Genomic DNA, 18,655 nt, shown 5'->3' on the forward strand with positions numbered 1-18,655 from the left:
AAATAAATAAATAAAAGGAACAACCTTGTATGGTTTTAACGCTTGTAAGAGCCAACGGCTCATTCCTAACCTGTGGTTTGTCTGCAGTCGTCGATGGGTATCCCAGGGTCTTTGGGCCTCTTCCTATGGCCAGGCTTGGCCCCAGCAGCGATGGCTTCAGACAGGGCTGGTGCATCCTCCAATACACAGGTGCCTTGGACTGGGTTGACGCCTGTGTGCTTGGCTCGGCCCTGGCAGCTAGTGGTTGGAACCAGGGCCAGCATGTTCTTCAAGGAGTATACGCGGGTGGTTTGTACGCATTGAAAGTAGGTTTGTTAGCCCGTGTTATCAGTTGAGGAGGGTGAGTTAGGCTTCGATAATTTCTGTAGCCTGTACACGGTGTAACATGATCGATAGTACTCGGAGAGTTGTGAGAAGCACAAACACACTTTTATTAGCTTGTATTTACAGAGGTCTTCAGGTAAATCTGAGGTAAGGCTGGAAAACAGGGTTTATATTGGGACCAATGGGGCAGAGCCAAGAGGAGGGGCCAGTTGTCTAATCTACACACAGACTGTGAATTCCAGTTCACTGCATTCACCCCTTCCTTCAGAAAAGAACATGTGGGCAAAAACAGAGACCACCTTCAGCAAAAAAATGTTACAGTTATTTACAAGATGAGTCTGTCTGGGGGCCTGGTTATTCTGGTCGAGTGCCTTAGTACTGGTGGAATTTGCTCTTCCAGAACTTCTTGTGCCTCCTGTGGGTCTTGGGTAGTGGGACTTGAAGGCGGACTCCGGGGTCCCGGATCCAATGGTAGCTCTGTTGGAACCACATCGTCCAGAACCCTGCGCGGGGAGTTTGGAGATTCCAGGTTGGGGCCTCAGTTCCTGAAGGTGCCAGATCTCTGATCGAGACCGGGTATACATCGGGTTTGCATGCAGTAGGTGCTCTTTCTCGACCAGTGGGTCCATTTTGCTTCTCCTCATGTGCTTTTTCAGCAGGACTGGTCCTGGTGTCATTCACCAAGCTGGAAGAGTGATGCCCGACATGGATTTCCTCGGGAATGCAAATATTAATTTGTGAGGAGTCACATTGGTCATGGTGCAGAGAAGCGACCTTGTGGAGTGGAGTGCGGTGGACAGAACCTCTTGCTAGCGCGAGTCTGGAAGACCTTCAGACCAGAGGGCCAGTTTTACAGCCTTTCAGACTGTTGTGTTCTCATTTTCAATTTATCCGTTCCCCCGGGGGTTATAGCTAGTATTCCTGCTTAAGGCGATGCCTCTTACAAGCAGGTATCGATGTAGCTCTTCGTTCATAAATGATGAGCCCCAGTCAATATGAATATAGCTGGGAAACCCGAACATGGTGAAAATGGAGTGCAGAGCTCGTGACTGTGGCGGTGGAGGTGTCTGGGCTGGAGAGGGGAAATTGAAATGTGAATACCCATTGATAACGTTAAGAAAGTACATGTTTCCATTGGTGGAAGGAAGGGCCCCCTTGAAATTGGCACTGAGTTGTTCGAAGGGGCAGGAAGCTTTTATCAGGTGCGCTTTGTTGGGGTGGTAAAAATGCAGTTTGCACTCATCACAGATCTGGCAGGACATGGCCATCTTCCTGTTGTATTTAATAGAGAAGGGCAGGTTGCATGCGTTGACGAAGTGGGCCATATGGGTGATGCCCGGGTGGCAGAGCTCATCATGGAGTGACCACAACTGGCTGGTGTCAGAAGCAGCACAACTTCCTCAGGATAGGACTCTGGAGGCTCATTGAGTGGACCTGGCCTGTACACAGTTATAGGTGGAGAGTTCAATCCTCCACCTCGCGATCTTGTCATTCTTTATTTTACCCCATTCATATTATTGAACATGAATGCTACAGCTCGCTGATCAGTGAGCAAAGTGAATTTCCTGCCAGCCAGGTAGTGCCTCCAGTGCCTGATTGGCCTCCACAAGGGCTTGAGGCTCCTTCTACACAGACAAATTTCAGAGCTCATGGCCTTGCAGAGTGTTGGAAAAGAAAGCTACTGGCCTGCCTGCCTGGTTAAGGGTCACGGCCAGAGCTATGTTGGAGGCATCTTTTTCCACCTGGAATGGTGCATTTTCGTCCACTGCATGCCTGGGCTTCAGCTGACAATGGGAAGGAGGTGTATTTTAAGAGTGGGTGGACCTTGCCAGCGTAATGAGGTACCTACTGGGCATAGTATAAGTAGAAGCCCAGGCACCTCCTCAGCGCATTTATGGTGTGTGGGGTGCATATGATTGGGGTCTGGGCCCAATGATTCCATTCTCCACCACATAGCCCAGGATAGCTAGGTATTTGGTTCTGATAATGCACTTACTGGGATTGTACATGAGGTTCATGGATTTGGCTGTGTGGATAAACCTCTGGAGATTGATGTCGTGGTCCTCCAAGTTATGTCTGCAAATGATGACGTTATCGAGATAGGGGAAGGTAGCCCATAGCCTGTATTTGTCTATCATTTCGTCCATCTTCCTCTGGAAGACTGAGACCCTGTTTGTAATGCCAAAAGGGACCATCAGGAACTGATAAAGCCACTCACCAGCCTTGAATGCGGTAGGGATGGACCTCAGAAGGATGGGTAGTTGGTGATATTCAGCTTTCAGGTTGATGGTCGAATAGACCTGGTACTGCACAATTTCATTCACCATATCCGAGATTTGGGGGAGGGGGGTATGCATCCACAACTACTACCTGTGCTCTCCATGGACTGTTGCTAGATTCAAATATTTTTTTTCCCCTTAAGCAGCTGCTGTGTTTCAGCTCCAATAAATATGCGGTCCCCTGCACCATATCGCTTGCTCTTTGTGGCTATCAGCTTACAGTTGAGGTTAGGTTCTGAAACGGGGTGGGGGGGGTGGAGGTGGGGTTCGATACTCAGCATGGAGAGACCGCAAGTAGTCTCTGGGTTTTGGAATCTTCCTTTCCATACCATGATTGGTGGAAGTGGGCCTGAGTGCTCCATGGTCATTGTGAGAAACAGAAGTACCTTCAAAGATTTTGCTCGAAACAAAAATTGAGAACAAAGAACATTTATTGTACAACAGTGCAAAGTTGGGTGCTTCCCCTTACCATGGGAATACACACCCATACTGGGGCTCACCCAACTTTTATACAGTTCATTTCAGTGTAGAGGTACCCTCCCCCCCCACCCCTAACATTCTTCTGCCTCCTGGATTGGTTTGGCATTTGGTAATTCTGTCTGCCTACGTGCAGTTCTGTAAACTTGAAAGACCATGGGGTATCCTGTTTGGGTCCCATCATGTCATTGTCCTTATTCATGAATCTGCCTTTGTCTTTATTCACACATCTCAACCCCCAGCACTTACTAATTCTGCAGAACTTGCTAATTCTTTCTATCGCTATAAGACCCTTATTCTATTATACTTGCGTAACCCTTCCTCACATTCTTATTGGAATTCATCCTTATCGGAATTCATCCCTACTCAGCGCTTACTTAACTTCCTCTAATCTAGTCTAGTATTCCTTATTTCATTCATATTAGCTTTATGTCCTATATTCTATTATCTCTCACAGTCATGCTCTTAAGGTGATGCAGGAAGTCTAGGCCCAGCAACACAGAAGCACATGCACCTTTCTATACATACTGTCAGAGCTTGCAAAATTCCCCCCCCTTTTACAGTTAAGGGCACAGTACAATACCCCTGAATAGTTGCCAAATACGTTTGCGACACTAGATAGATATGGTAGTCCTTGGGGTAAACCTTTAATTTGTATTGGTGAGCGATCGTAGAGTTTATAAAGCTCTCTGTCAAGCCAGTGTCTATTAAACAGTCTGTCACATGTCCATTCACCCTCAGCTCCATTGTCGAGTTACTCAGCTGATGGAGTTTTGCTTGGTCGAAGAAAACTGATGCCAGTGCTCCGGAGGCTGCATCACTCCCCTGAGCTATCGTCTAGATCTGAAGACCGGAGAGATGACATCAACCATGAGGAGTGGCAAAATAACTGCCATTCCCACTGTTGCTTCTCTTCCAGTAGCGGTTCCTGGCACGAGGCGCAGCAATATGGTGGCGATGAGCAACATGGAGAGGCATGGGCCCACACTTCTGGGGTTGGACACGGGGTGTATGACTGTTCGGGGGCCACACATGTGGTACCTTTCCTTGGGTTCCCCTTTGCCCGACAGACTTTCACCCAGTGTCTCCTCTTACCGCATCCTGAGCACACAGAGTCTCTCGTGGGGCATCTGGCGCAGGATGTTGGGCCTGTCAACAGAAGTAGCTCTCCCAGTCATGTGTTGCCATAGTAGTTGGTACCTTGGGCAGCTGTGCTCTTTAGGCCTGGCTTTTCAAGAAGGTGTCACTTTCGTTAGTCAGGTGATCCATTCCCAGTTGGGCATATTTGAGGAATTTTGCTAGATCGAGGATCCTGGCAAGTGTCGGACTCTGGCTTTACCTTACTCTTAATTTAGTCTATGTGTAGTCTGAGTCCAGCGTGTTCTTTGAATGAAGTGATAGGAGAAGGTATTCGGTTCAACAGTCAATTTATTACACAGCACAAGAATAAAACTTAACAGAGCTCTGGGTCAGTCATTAGTTCATAGGTCACCTGCACAGTGAGCTATTCCCCAAGACTGACCCCTATTGTCCAGTTGGCTCAGTTTATATAGATCAACCTTATCATACAGAACAAAAGTTGGCTTCCTTTGCTGGATTTCATTATCATACAGAACAGAAGTTGTCTTCCTTTGCTAGATCTTTTTGCGTAAGGGTTATCACAAGTCATCTCCTGTTTTGCAGATATCTGGGGTGTAGCGCTCCCATCTTAATCCTCCAGGCCAGACTATCCTGTTGTTTTGATCAGAAATTAATTCATCTCCAGATATTTCTAATCACCATTCTGTCCCTGTCTGGCCAATTTCTGCTGTTCTCTTTAACACCTCCTGCCTTAATCTTCCTCCTAGACTGGTTTTCCATTCCCTTTGTTTCTTGCAGGCCATTCTTTGTTCTGGTCTGGCCTGTGTCTCCTGTGCTACTTCCCACCTCCTTCAGTTGAGCATTCCTCCTAAATCGTTTTATGCATTTCCTCTCCCTGTATTTGGGAGCAGACCATTTTGCTTGGCCAACTTTGCTCCATGCTGTGATTGCCACTTAATCACATTCCTCTTTTCCCCTGAACCATGCAGTAAATATAAAATTATTAATTAATCATTTATTTCATAATGTTTTAACCCCTAGATTCCAACAGTCCCCCTTTTGGTCTCAGGAAACTGAGACCAACCACCTGTTACCTTATGGGACCAAGACCTCAGGAGTTTTTGCAAGGACCGGCATCTCCGACCCCTTGTTAAACTTAACCTCACAAACTTGGCCATTATGAACACACTTCAGTCCAGTGGGGGCCCCAACACAGTGTTCAGGAACATCAGTCCAATCCGCAAAGTACTGTTTTGGTTCGTTATGGGCCTCCCAGGCTGACCACAAACACTTTGTACAGTTGTTTCCTTCTCCAGATGCTTCAAGGGCTATGAACAACATCACCCATAGTCCACACATAGTGTCCATCACAGCCCCCTAAATTCTGTTGACTTCAATATAGAAATATCACTTCAAATACTGAAATACAGTCACCTTAATCCAATAGTCTCTTTAAAGGGACCCATTCAAAAAGTTCTTAGTCCGTAGTTGCTTCACAGGTTCTCAGTCACCTCCGTTCGAATCTGTTCCAGTGTCCGTGTAGGTGGGTCCGTTGCCGTACACTGACTCCAATGAAACCACGTCTCTCCTTTTCCCTGTAGTCGAACCGCGAAGGACGTCCTCTCCACCACTCTGTAGGGTCCTGTCCACCTGGGCTCCGACCACTTTCTCTTGATGACCTTTAGCAGATCCCACTCCGCGACTGATGGTATCGGTGTTTCCCCTTTTCTGTTGGGACTTGTGACCTGTTGTGAAAAATCTGACACCAGAGCCGTTAGTTTATCATAATAAAGCTTGCATCCCACTGAACTTACCTCATTCTTCGTAGTCTGAATTCTGGCTCCCGGTCCCGCAAACTGGTGCCCCGTTTGTAGTTCATATGGAGTAAATAGCCACCACTGCTTTAGGAGTGTGTGCTAACTCACAACGTATCGAAACCTGGAAGAAGGCAGATCTTATGAAAGAACTGTGCCAACGGGGTCTAGGTACAACAGGTGACAAAAATGCATTCATTGAGGCAGCGTAGATAAAAGCTCACCCTCAACTGGAGGGAGAACTAACACTTTTATTAGCTTACAACACAGGTAGGATTCCTGAACAGGCTTCAAAGGGATTTTGGTGGGAAACCAGGGGAGGATCCGGGAGGCGGGACCAGTCGTCATTCAGCACACTTCTAGTGAATCCCAGTTCACTACAGTTGCTAGATTGAAGCTGGCAATTAAAGAAGAAGAAGAAGAGGCAGCTTTGGTTGATGAGAGTAAAGACTCCACAAAAGCACTGCAGATGATGTCAGCTGATTCTAGGATCAGTGGTATGGGAATGTTGGTGAAGAGGACAAAAGGGAAGAGGAAGTACCATTTGAATTTGAAAAGGAGTCAGATTTCCATGCAACAACTGATGTTCCAGAAGTAAATCCTGAAGACAGTGCGTCAAATGCTGGAAGCAGGAGAAGCAAAAGATGTTCCAATGGCTTCCTGTTCTTCAAGGGCTTCATCTCAATATATAAAGGCTCAGACTGAGTTGGCCACTCTTCAAGCACAACAATATGTGCTTGATGAGAAATGCTGCACCTTGGAGGACCAGGAGGAGCAGCTAATGAGGTAGCAAATGGACCAGGAGGAGCAGCTAAGGAGGAAGCAGATGAAACAGCAATTGGAGTTAAGGAGAAAAAGAGAATTGGATCTGAAATCAAAACTTATTGCTAAGAAGGCTGAAGTGAAGGTACTGACAAGTTTTAAAAGATCTGTTGTTTGAAGTGACCTATCTGATGGTAAGATGTCATCACATTAAATGAGAACATTTGATGCTAAGGCAAAACCTTTTGTACCATGGTTACAAGGCATGAACATACATGGACAAATCCTCCCCAAGCATGGTGTTGCCAGGGCTCAACCAGTAATAATCACCTCCACGGACAGAGATATGAGCAGATTTCAATCTATCCAGCCAGAATTCTATTCACTACTGTCAGCTATTAAAAATCAAGATGAACAAGGACGTGACATTTTCAGATACAGTACCAGCTTTAAGCCATGGTGAACAAGTCAATATATTGTCAATTATGGCAAAACAAAATGAAGCTAATGCTTTATTTAAGAAGCAAAAAGGTCTCGATTCCTTCCCAAGAAGGAGATTCAAGTTTTTAATAGAGATTGTGACAGATTATGTTATATTTTATATTGTATATAGATATGTATTAAAGGAAAAAGATTGTGGGGTTTTTAATGTAGGTCAAAAAAAGATACAAACACTTCACAAAACAAATCTCATTTAAAATGCCAGAGCTCTGCTCAAGCCAGACAGTCCAGGCTCCGAGTGCCTTTGTAAAGACTTTGAAGAATACCTATAAGGACTTCACAGGTAGGTGTTAATTCCATAAGCTGTGGAGTATGGGATTATTGTTTTGGAAAGCAACAGATAAATGGACTCGGAAGATTGAGTCCAGTGCCGCAGTCTGTCTGAATGCAATTTGCTGTTCTAATAGGATCATGTGGTTTTTCTCTGAGAAAGGGAGAGAGAGAGTGAGAGTGAGAGAGAGAATTTAGTTCTACAGTTCAGCAGCAGCAGCTGGAAATGGAACATGACAAGCTGGCAAGCTTGTGGAAAAACCCCATTTGGAAGACAGGTTGTGATAGCCTGGTCAAAGCCCTTGTGGTCCAAACAACAGGAGAAGACTGGCTGTATAATGTTTTACTTGAAATAAGGGAAACAAAAAGGAATTCTGTGGTAAACTGAAAGAAAGAGGTTATCATATATGGAAAACCTAGATGTGGCAAGTTTCTTCAGCAAGACATTGAAGTGGCTGATCAGAAGGAATTAGTTTGTGTCCACCGAGCAACAAATCTCTCTCTGAAAACTGACAAGAACCTTCCTGAGCGGTAACCATTTACTTTTCAGGCACCAAAGACTGATGAAATTCATAAATGTTAAATTCTGTGCACAGTATAAGAATTGCCTGCTACCTGTGAACTTGGAGGAGTGGAGAAGTGAGATTGGACTGTGAATCAAAAAACTTCTCTGAACTCACATACACATTACATACACGTGCGCTTAGAATTAGAAGGGGGTTAAGTTAATAGTAATAAGTTAGAATTTGATCCTGTTTTAATGTTTAAAGATAATTAAAGCAACTTTTGTTTAAGTAACCATTTGTCTTGGTGAATTTCTATTGCTGCTGGGTCTTGGGGTCCTCTGGACCCGTCACAAGATCCACTTCCGTATCAAGCATTCATTAAATCTTTTGAACATAATATCGAAAGTAAGAATTAAAATGCCAGAAATCATCTTCATTACCTGGAACGGTACACTGGAGGTCAGCAAAAGGAACTTGTGAGGAGTTGCCTGCATATGGATCCTGAAAGGGGATTCACTAAGGCAAAGGCATTACGACAAGATCATTTTGGCAATGAGCAGCTTATATGGAGAAGGTTCTTTCACAGTTATCAATAAGATCAGAGGATGCAAAGGCTCCACAAGCATGCGCCCTCTTTTTAAGACGATGCGGTAATGACATAGAAGATATCTACCACATGCAAGAGGTTAACTTACCTTCTAATATGTTAATTATCAAAAGCAAATTGTGTTGTGGGATAAAGACATTGTAGAGAACAAGAGTTTGTAAACTTCAGACAAAATATAGAATGGATTCTACCTTTGACGGTATTGTGGAGTTCCTTGAATGACACATGCAGAGAGCAAATGTACCAGTATTTGGAAATATTAAGGACACTTCAACAGTGAGCCTCATCAAAAAATAAAGGGAACCATCTTTACTACTGCTGTATCAATTACAGGTAAAAGAAAAACCTAAAGATGACCATACTTTGGAAAAGTGTGCACAATTAGAAAATAAATCGCATGGTGAGAAAATCACTTTTCTAAAAGAAAACGGAATATGTTTTACTTGTCTGTGTAAAGAAAACCTCAGAAAAACTGTAAGTAGCAACTCAATTGCAATATATGAAATCAAGCATCCTAAGATACTACATATCTTTGAGGAAAATGAACAGACGTCAAGGAAAGAAGCCACTGAAATCAGTGCTGAAGCTTCAGTATTGACAAGTGGCCTTACTGGGGTTGATGCGGATAAATGCAAACCCTCAATAGTGCCTGTACAAGTTAAGGCCAAGGACAGGAATGCAACGGTAGGTTCGCGTGCATTTCTTGACCCAGAAAGCACTGCATCATTTTGCACTGTGGGTTTATGAAAAGGCTTAACCTTGAAGGATTACCTCATAATGGCACCTTACAGCAGCGACTCTTTGAGAGCAGCTCTGACAGGAATAATCAAATATTGCTACTCAAACTTCTAAAATCAAACACAAAACCAGAAACACAAAACCAAACTTACCCATTAATATAGGTGTCCTAAGATGGCTGGCGGACCTCAGAACTAGCAGAATCAGCAGTCTCAGGAGGGCCACGGGACCTTTAATCAGCCGGTTCTCAGGAAAATGCAACGACACTGCGGGAGTTCAAAACAGCCAGAGATTGGCCCATTTAAACTTTGCGGGAGTCACAAACAGCAGACGCTCAGCACATTTAAACATCACAGAAGATTTAAAGGGACAGCACACAGACCATTTAAACACCATGGGAACTACCAGCAGTGGACCTAGAGCCAGGTAAAGGAGACCCGACCACCTGGATGTGGGGTGGGGGGGGGGGGGGGGCTACAGGTAAAACTGAGATTGCTGGGCCCTGAGGTGTCCGTTCACTTACATCCTCCCAGTACAATCCTTGGAGAACAAACTTGATGAACTCCAAGCCAGACTTTAACATCAGAGAGAAATCAGGGAGTGCTGCGTGATGTGTTTTACAGAAACACGACTAAATGAGGACATTTTGGACACGGCGCTGCAGCCCAAAGGCATACACCTTCCATTGCGCTGACCGAACACTGGCATCAGGAAAAACCAGGAGAGGCGGCATTTGTGCCATCCTTAATACATCGTGGTGCACAGACTTGAAGCCATATCCCAGTCCTGCTCCCTTGACCTGGAACATCTGGTGATCAAATGTTGCCCATTCTACCTGGCGAGGCAGTTCATTGCCATCATCCTGGCCACAGTGTACATTCCACCCCAGGCTGGTACTGGAGGGACTGAGCACTGTGAATAACAGTCATGAAACAGTGCATCTGGGTCGATCCCAATCATTGTGGGAGACTTCAATCAGGCCAACCTGAAGAAGGCTCTGAGAAACTACCACCAACACGTCACATGCGAGACCATAGAAAACAACACTCAACCACCACTACACCACGATGAAGAATGCCTACTGAGCCATACCAAAATTGCACTTTGGCAAATTTGATCACCTGGCTGTACTTCTACTCCTGGCGTACAAGCAGAGACTGAAGACCACAGCACCAGAGGTGAAGACAGTGAAGGTATGGTCGAGGGAGGCAGAGGAGTGTCTGCACGACTGCTTTGAATCAGTGGACTGGAACATATTCAAGAACTCATCTATAGATGTGAATGAAAATGCAACAGGTGTCACTGACTTCATTAAGTCCTGCGTGCATGAGAGTGTGCCCATGCACAAATACCAGGTGCCCTGGATGAATTAGAGAATCTGCAATCTGCTGAGTGTGAGAACAAAGGTGTTTAAGGCTGGGGATCGGGATCTTTACAAGAAGTCCAGAAGTGCCCTAACAATATTGAATTTGTGCTCTTAACTCCACACCTGCGCCAATCAATCTCCAATATACGAACCATGCATGCACCAATGGAAGATTCAAGCATGTGCACAGGAATCAAGATGGTCACCCGCAGCCTACTGACCCAAGGACACCAACTAACAAGGTAAATACACACATTTTGGCTCTTACATGCTTTGTATCCCTGTTATAGTTTGTCAAATACAACATAAACCACGTAAATTTTATAATTTTTCTTTATATTTTTTAACAAATTTTCAGTCATATGTCCAGCTGGACACAAGTCGCATAGGCCACAAGTCAGGGAGACCCTGTACACAGAAAAGATCATGCCTGGTCGAAAGAAACATCCCACATCAAAATGATGTGAATCAGTGGTCATATCTCAGGAAGCTTTATATACTGGAAGCTCGCTCTAAGATAGTGATGCTAGCTGTACCAAAGGCTCTGGAACCAATAGAAGTAATATGGAGTGTGAGAGGTGGAGCTTATGCTTGGGTGGACAATCAATGGCCCATTAGAAAGAAAGAATGATATTGCTCAGAAGCAGTCAACTGCAAGTGTCAATATATCTGATCTGAAACTCAACGAACCATTAAAAAGAACTGTTTAAGACAAACTTTCCTGAACGTCTCGATAACAACCAAAAACCTTCAAAACAATACGCACAATTTTTAGAAAATCTTACTGATGAAAATAAATCAAAAGCATCTAGACTAATAAGAAGAAATTATTTTTATCAACAATAGATGAAAATAAAGTATTAGAAAATGTTGCAAATATTGCTAGTGATTATTTCTGTGATGGAATTGTGATATTAATCTTCAGTTATTATATATATTTCTCAGTGAAAGTTTTATGGGTGGACAGGGTCACATTTACAGGCACAGATCCTTACACACAGAAACCAATTTGAAAGTTGAAATGTCGGCAAATTTATTGTTTGGCTGAAGCTGTGTAAACAACCATAAAAACTGAGGTGATTCTTCATTGAACCTAAGACAATGGATATTTGCTCAGAAGCATCTGTATACACAAAGAGGACTTTGGATTCAATGGTCAGCAGACAGGCAGGAGGCCCTTTGCTTATGATCCATACTTTTGAAGAACTTCAAACACTCAGGAAACACTTGGTCAAGCAAAAAGGCCTTTGTTTAATCATTTGTATGAACAGGCAAAAGGCCATCTGCCATCATTCATGCTTTTGGAGAAGTGAAATAAAATCAGTGGTGAGGTCATGTCATGTGATTAAAGACACTTCAAGAAGCTGCATTTTAATATTGCATCAAAAACATTTGCGGTAAGAAAGGTTGTACATCCTGTCAGTAACACAGGCTGATAGTGGCTCCAGAAGAGATTACCTTTTTCCTGCTTCTTTAGGACAAGAGAGAGATTAGTGCTGCAGTGGATTTTAAATAGCCACTTGTTACTGACCCAATTCTTGTTTCGGGATCATAACCATTGTAATGTTTACTTTGTCAGACCCATATCCGAGTTAATGAAATTATTGTGGAAGAAAACACAAGTTCTGAAACGTCCATTCAAGGGAGGTAAATCATTTATATGAAGAAACAACTCTACAAGAATTGTGTGAATTTTGAGAAGTCTGATACCTCACAGCTACTCCATAATTACTTTTGTGCAACAATTTAAAGAATCTGAGTTTCAAAACAAAACTGACTGAACTTTAAAATCATCTCTTCAGAATTAGGCCTAAAATGTTTTGCCACATCCGCACACACACACACACACACACACACACACACACACACACACACACACACACACACACACACACACACACACACACACACACACACACACACACACACACACACACACACACATACATACCGTAAATATTTGTGTATATTGCAAAACAAATTTCCCCCTCTTTCCCTCAAAAATAGGGGGGGGGGGGGGGGGGAGTCACATTATACGTGAGAGTAAAATTTAAAGATTTTTTTTCTGCAGGCGAGTTGGCAGGGCGACTCAGGCGGCTGGCCAGGCGGACGGTAGTCGGCAGCGCGACTCAGGCAGCTGGGCGGGCTGGTGAGCGGGCAAGCGGAGAGACACTAGCATGACTCAGGAGGCCGGGCGAGCGGAAAGATGCCAGCACGACTCAGGCGGGTGAGGGGAGGGGGTCGTATTATACACGGGGGTAAAATTTTTCCCCCTTTTTCCCCTCAAAAATGAGTGGTCGCATTATTCACGGGTCACATTATACACAAATATTTATGGCATATATATAGCCGTATAATATATATTTTATATATAAAATATACATTTGCACATAATGTGGTTGTTAGAATTAAGTTTAGAGTAAAGTAAGAAGTGTTATATTTTAATAAAAATTATTGTTTTGAAGATACCATTGTCTTGGTGAATTTCTATTGCTGTTGGTCTAGTACGTAACACCTGTGTAATTGAATCTGACTAAAACAAATGACTGCAAAACTGGTGCAACTGTCTTCAGAGAACAAAATGTTGAAAGGGATCTTGGAAATATTGGATAATCATGAAAACAGTGAGCAGAAAGATTTAATTGTAAATAGAATTAGCAAAGCCAGAGAGCAGAAGAAAATAATAACTGCTGAAGAAGTGAATACAGTTATTGAGAAAAGAGATTCAGTTTTTATCAAAATGCAAAAGGTTAGAGGAGGGGATTCATCATTTGAAAGAGAACAAGTCATTGGGTTTATAACACAATACAGCTGACTACAGAAAACAATCAAGGATTGATGCAGAAAGAAAGAAAAATTACATTTCAGCAATGAAGATGAAGAAATTCAAACACTTCGAATTTACTACAGCAGGGCTGAAAGCAGAAGTACCAATGTATCACATGATCCTTTAACTCCAGATCAAGTTAGTAACTTCTTGGAAGATAATGAGAGATTTACTTTTCTATCAAAAGATTTGAATGCAGAGAGACAATCTTACAAAAGGATTCAAAATAAACTGTCAAAAAATTAGACTGAATTTGAAGTTGCAAAATTGGATTTGGAATAGCAGGAAAAGGCAATAGAAGCCAGAGTGCTTAAAAAGGCTACAGTTCTAGTTAAAGGATTTGTAGGAGCCCTAAGTGAACCCAGTCTACTTCTTTACAGAAGGATTCTACTGTGACTCTTGATGAGTTTGAAGAACTAATGTCATTTGAATCTTACCTTATCTGTCATCAACTGCAGAAAAGAAAGAAAAGGATGAGCAAATCTATTGCAGAGAAGGTTAAAGAGACTCGTTTATTATCATTGAGAGGATCGCATAAAACTTAAAAATCTGATTCTCAATGTTTAAATTCTTATTAGAAGAAGCAGAATGCTGAAGAAAGGAAGAAAGCCAAACGATATGCTGAAGATGTACCTCATGTTAATCTCAAAAGGAAAGCTGTGTCAATTCTGTATGAGGTTTATTGGTCGATGTTTTAACTGAAGGATCCTACAGAAGATGGAGGAACTTTGAGAATTACAAAATGACTTTATTTGTTATGCGTTTTGCACTTTACCCACTACACAGACTGCAGAGTGGTGGTAAAAAAATCACTCTTTTCAAGGATATGTACTGGTAACCTCTGAGCTTATAACAAATGAAGAAAGAAGACCTGCATCATGTTCGAATGTTATGTGGTTAAATGTTATTTATATTTGATTGTATAATTATGTAATTATTATTAGAACTATTACATATCATTATAATAATTAGGGACCAGTGTAAGAGCCAAAGGATCATTCTTTACCTGTGGTTTGGCCTTGGGCGTCAGCAGTGTCCTGGGGTCCATGGACCTCTTCCCGTGGTGGTGCATGTGTGATTGGCACGACCCTGGTGATGGTGGCTTCAGCCAAGGCTGGCATGTCCGCCAGTACGCAGGCACTATGGACTGGGAGGATGCATGTGCACTTTGCTCAGCCCTGGCAGTAAGATGAGCATGCTTGGGGGGGGTTGCGCACGTTGAAAAGTAGCTTCATTAGTCCGTGTCATCAGTTGGGGCGATCCGAGGATGAGTTAGGAGTCGATAATTTCTGTTGACCATTACACGGATGTGACACAGACATATGGACGTTAGAATGTTACATGTTACGTAATTGATATTTCAATTAATTGACATTTCGCTAAAACGTTATTTTCTTCTACAGTAGTTTTTTTTTGCTATTGATATTGAACGATACCATAGTCTTTTTGTTTTTGTTATGAAGACCGTTCAATTAAATTCATTTGGGCTTCGTTACCAATTCATTCAAGAAATGCATTGCAGACAAACATCTCACCTAGCCTCCAAGTGACTAATTTATTGATTGAGTTACTACAATGCTTAAAGAACTTTATTTTTTGAGCTGCTTGAACCAACAACGCACTCGACTTCTGTCGTAGTCTATTTTTGTTCCCGAGCCAACTGCACACATTGCCTTCTGGGCAATGTAGTTCTTTATTATACACGGATAATAACACATCGTTCCCCCTTTTTTAAAAATAAATAGAAAAAAACCACAAACACAATACTATGTCTACATAACAAGGGTATCCACATTCCGTGGCCAGTCTCTTTCCATTCAGCAGCTTTCAATCAGTCTCTGAGATGACTGAACAGTCCTTTTTGGTCTGGTATTGGTTGCATTTGCTGCGTTAGTATTTGTGGCTTTCAGTGAACACTAAACAACATGTTCCTTTTCAACATGTGCTGACACCTTTTGTGTACTGACATGTGACGGGTCACAACCATGGGTTGGAGCTTGTGGTTGTAGATTCATATGGTTCCTTCTCAGAGTGTCCCTCTGTCTGTCTGGATCTGATAGGAATGTGAATCTATTTCCTCTAGCACATATCTTTGCATGGATGACGTGCCAGAATTGTGATCTCAGAATCGCACTTGAACTCCAGGCTTCAGGACTGGAAGGCTTTTCACAGTCTTATGACACTGTTTCTGTTTTACTTTCTCTTCAACTTTAGCCAATTTTACCTTGTGGGTTTCTTTAGGTGTCAAAAGATTTTCATGCATTGGAAGGTTGGTATGTATGCATTTACCCATCAGCATTTGGGCAGGAGAAAGGCCATTCTGTAGTGGTGCACTTCTGGGAATCATTAGACTTCTGTGGAAATCCTCCTGCCATCATGTACTTTCTTCATGAAGCTCTTCACCACCTTCATACAACTCTCTGTTAGGCCATTAGGCTTTGGACGATGTGGGCTTGAAGTTACATACAGAAACCCCCAAGTATTGACAAAGGACTCAAATTCACTGCTCGAAAATTGTGGATCACTGTCTGACACTACTTCACAAGGCAGGGTCGGAGTCAGAACAACTCTAATTGGGGGAACATTAAGGTTATCATGAGGGCACAATCTGACATTCAAAAACTCACTCAGTGGGGGGGGGGGTGAGGTTGGTAGTAGATGTACCTACCTGCTTCGATGTACCTACCTGCCTACCATGAATCGCCTCCATGCGCCGCTGCTGTCGCAACGTGAAAGCTGTCTCATCAATTTGAAAACTGTTATAGATGTCCAAGGCATCTTCACCCATCACATGTAAAAATATAGATGCTTTCTGTTTTTCATTGGTCTCTCCCACTCCATTAGTCTTGAAATAAATGTTGAATCGCTGTTTGAAGATTTTCCAAATATTGGTTAGATTGGTGGTAAACTGCTTTGGTGTGGAAGGACTTAACTTGTCCACGACAGGAATACTTACTCATACACTTCTGACATCATGTTATGTTTGTCCTTGAAAAAGAACATCATTGTGTGGTTTGAACACAACTTTATTTTTCGAGCTACTTGAACCAACAATGCACTCGACTTCTGTTTTAGTCTACTTTTGTTTCCATGCGAACCACGCACATCGCCTACTGGGTGTGGTGGTGCACCACTGGCCTACTGCAGGGGGCAACCTCTGCACCTGCAGAAGAGCATGGGGACAAGACAACACCTGGCCGGCTGTCAATCAGCCAACCTGAGTAGACCAAACCTCACCCGTCGGCTGCCTATCACCCTCCGGGATATAAGCCTGAGTCGGCCCTTCAAAGACATTCTCAGAGTTTACAGTAGCACCAACATTTCAGGCCTGAATGCTTTATCAGATATAAGCAAAAACAGGCAGGTTTTGGGCACAGTTGAATGTGATCTAGCCCATTATGAAGAGGTTGTGTTCCTGATGGATTTGTGCTCACATCCAACACCTGTCACCAGGACATGCTGACAAGTCAAAAACCAAAATGCAGTAATTTCTTAAGCACATCAATGGCTGCGAGTTTTATAACCTTACTGCGGGATATAACTTTGAATACAATGATTAACTGTGGCAGTAATCTTGCTAATGTACATCTATTTATTTCAAAATCAGGCACATAGAATCACAATGAAGAGTTTTCAACCTGACACATTAATTTCATTCCCATTTCCACAGACGCTGCCTGACCTGTAGAGCCATGGAACTCTAGACTCAATAGACAGGGAAACAGGTCCTTCAGCCCACTAAGTCTGGTCCAATTATTAAACACCTATTTTTACAAATCCTGTACTCATTTCATTTGTATCATTACAGCGCAGCGCAGGCCCTTTAGCGCATTAGATCATGTCAATCTATATCAACCTACTTCACAATGAATCTATCTCTTCAATCACTTACAGCTCATAACACTCAATTTTTCTTACATCCATGTGCCTATTGTAAGGTAAAACATCATGAGATGGGAATGTGTAGGGAGTTACCCTGTACAGGGCAGTAACAAGAAGGGGAGGTGTCCTTGTACTCTTGTTAGGTAAAACATCATGAGATGGGACCGGAGAAGGAGTCACCCAGTACTAAGGAGTAACAGAATGCATCCTTGTACTTACAAGATAAGAGAGACATTGATGGATTGAGAGGCAGGAAGCTAGCAGGGAAAGGATAGCAACAGTTTTAGTCATTGGACAAGTAATGATATGATGATGTTCTAAGCATGTATCCAAGGGTATAAAAAATCACCATTTTGCTGATAACGGCAGAATGCATTCTCCGACTAACTTTGTTAGTCGCAAGTGTTACAATCCGGTAATAAAGAACAAAGAACCCTGATTTCGACTCAGCCTGGTGTTTGTCTCACTCATTCATGAACAAAGCAGACCTAACAATTTGGTGACCCCGACGTGATGGGTGAGTGAACACTGGACGACGGTTTCTGTTTTTTCTGACAATCATCTCAGCCGGCTGATAAAAAGGTCCAGAGAAGCCTGTTTTAACAAAATTCTCTTTTTTTTTTAAAATCTTTATGATTGTCAGTAAGAACTGGAGATCGGACAAATTAGACGACCACAATTGAAGGTCGCATGCCAGGATTGTAACACGTAAGTGATTACAGACAAGATAAAAGTCCTTAAGGTGTTTGAATGACATTTATTAAGTGCTTCGCAAGAAACTGCTAGAGTTTAAAAGTCTTTATTGTGTCGTTGCAAAGTCCAATAGAGTGAGAAGGTGGTCTATAAACAATTGAGGACCTGAGTTTTCTGCCCTAAACTGGTTATTAAGAGGAGAAATCTCCCACGTGAAGGTTGGGCTTTGAAAGAAAACAAAGGTTCAGGCTTATTGGCCTCAATTGTATCTGAGAGACTGACTTATAAATGTCCGGTAGGTATGATAATGTCTGTACGCTTGAGAAGTTAAGAATTTATTTCCCCAATTCGCCGTGGTGGAATACCACAGCAGACACTAGAGACCTTGAGACAACAAAAAAAGTACTCAGGGACACCTGCCTGGTGAACAAGAACGACGACAGAAGGCTGCGACAGCTGTGTCCGGATCAGGTAGGAGATATTAATGAAAAAGTTGACAAACTCCTAAGAGACACCCAGTTTATTCGAA

General features: G+C 42.9%; 1 long non-coding RNA gene across 1 annotated transcript in view; it reads right to left on the reverse strand.

Moving 5' to 3' along the window:
- Positions 1 to 4,298: 4,298 nt before the first annotated feature.
- The window catches only part of LOC138739300 (uncharacterized), a 67,551-nt gene continuing 53,194 nt past the window's right edge, over positions 4,299 to 18,655 (reverse strand). Inside the window, exons 3-4 of the long non-coding RNA XR_011342166.1 lie at positions 9,511 to 9,624; positions 4,299 to 6,098 (exon numbers count right to left, since the gene is read on the reverse strand). This is a non-coding gene — a long non-coding RNA (uncharacterized lncRNA). The remainder of the gene's footprint in view (positions 6,099 to 9,510; positions 9,625 to 18,655) is intronic.

Source organism: Narcine bancroftii, chromosome 1 (assembly GCF_036971445.1).
Source record: "Narcine bancroftii isolate sNarBan1 chromosome 1, sNarBan1.hap1, whole genome shotgun sequence".
NCBI lineage: Eukaryota > Metazoa > Chordata > Chondrichthyes > Torpediniformes > Narcinidae > Narcine > Narcine bancroftii.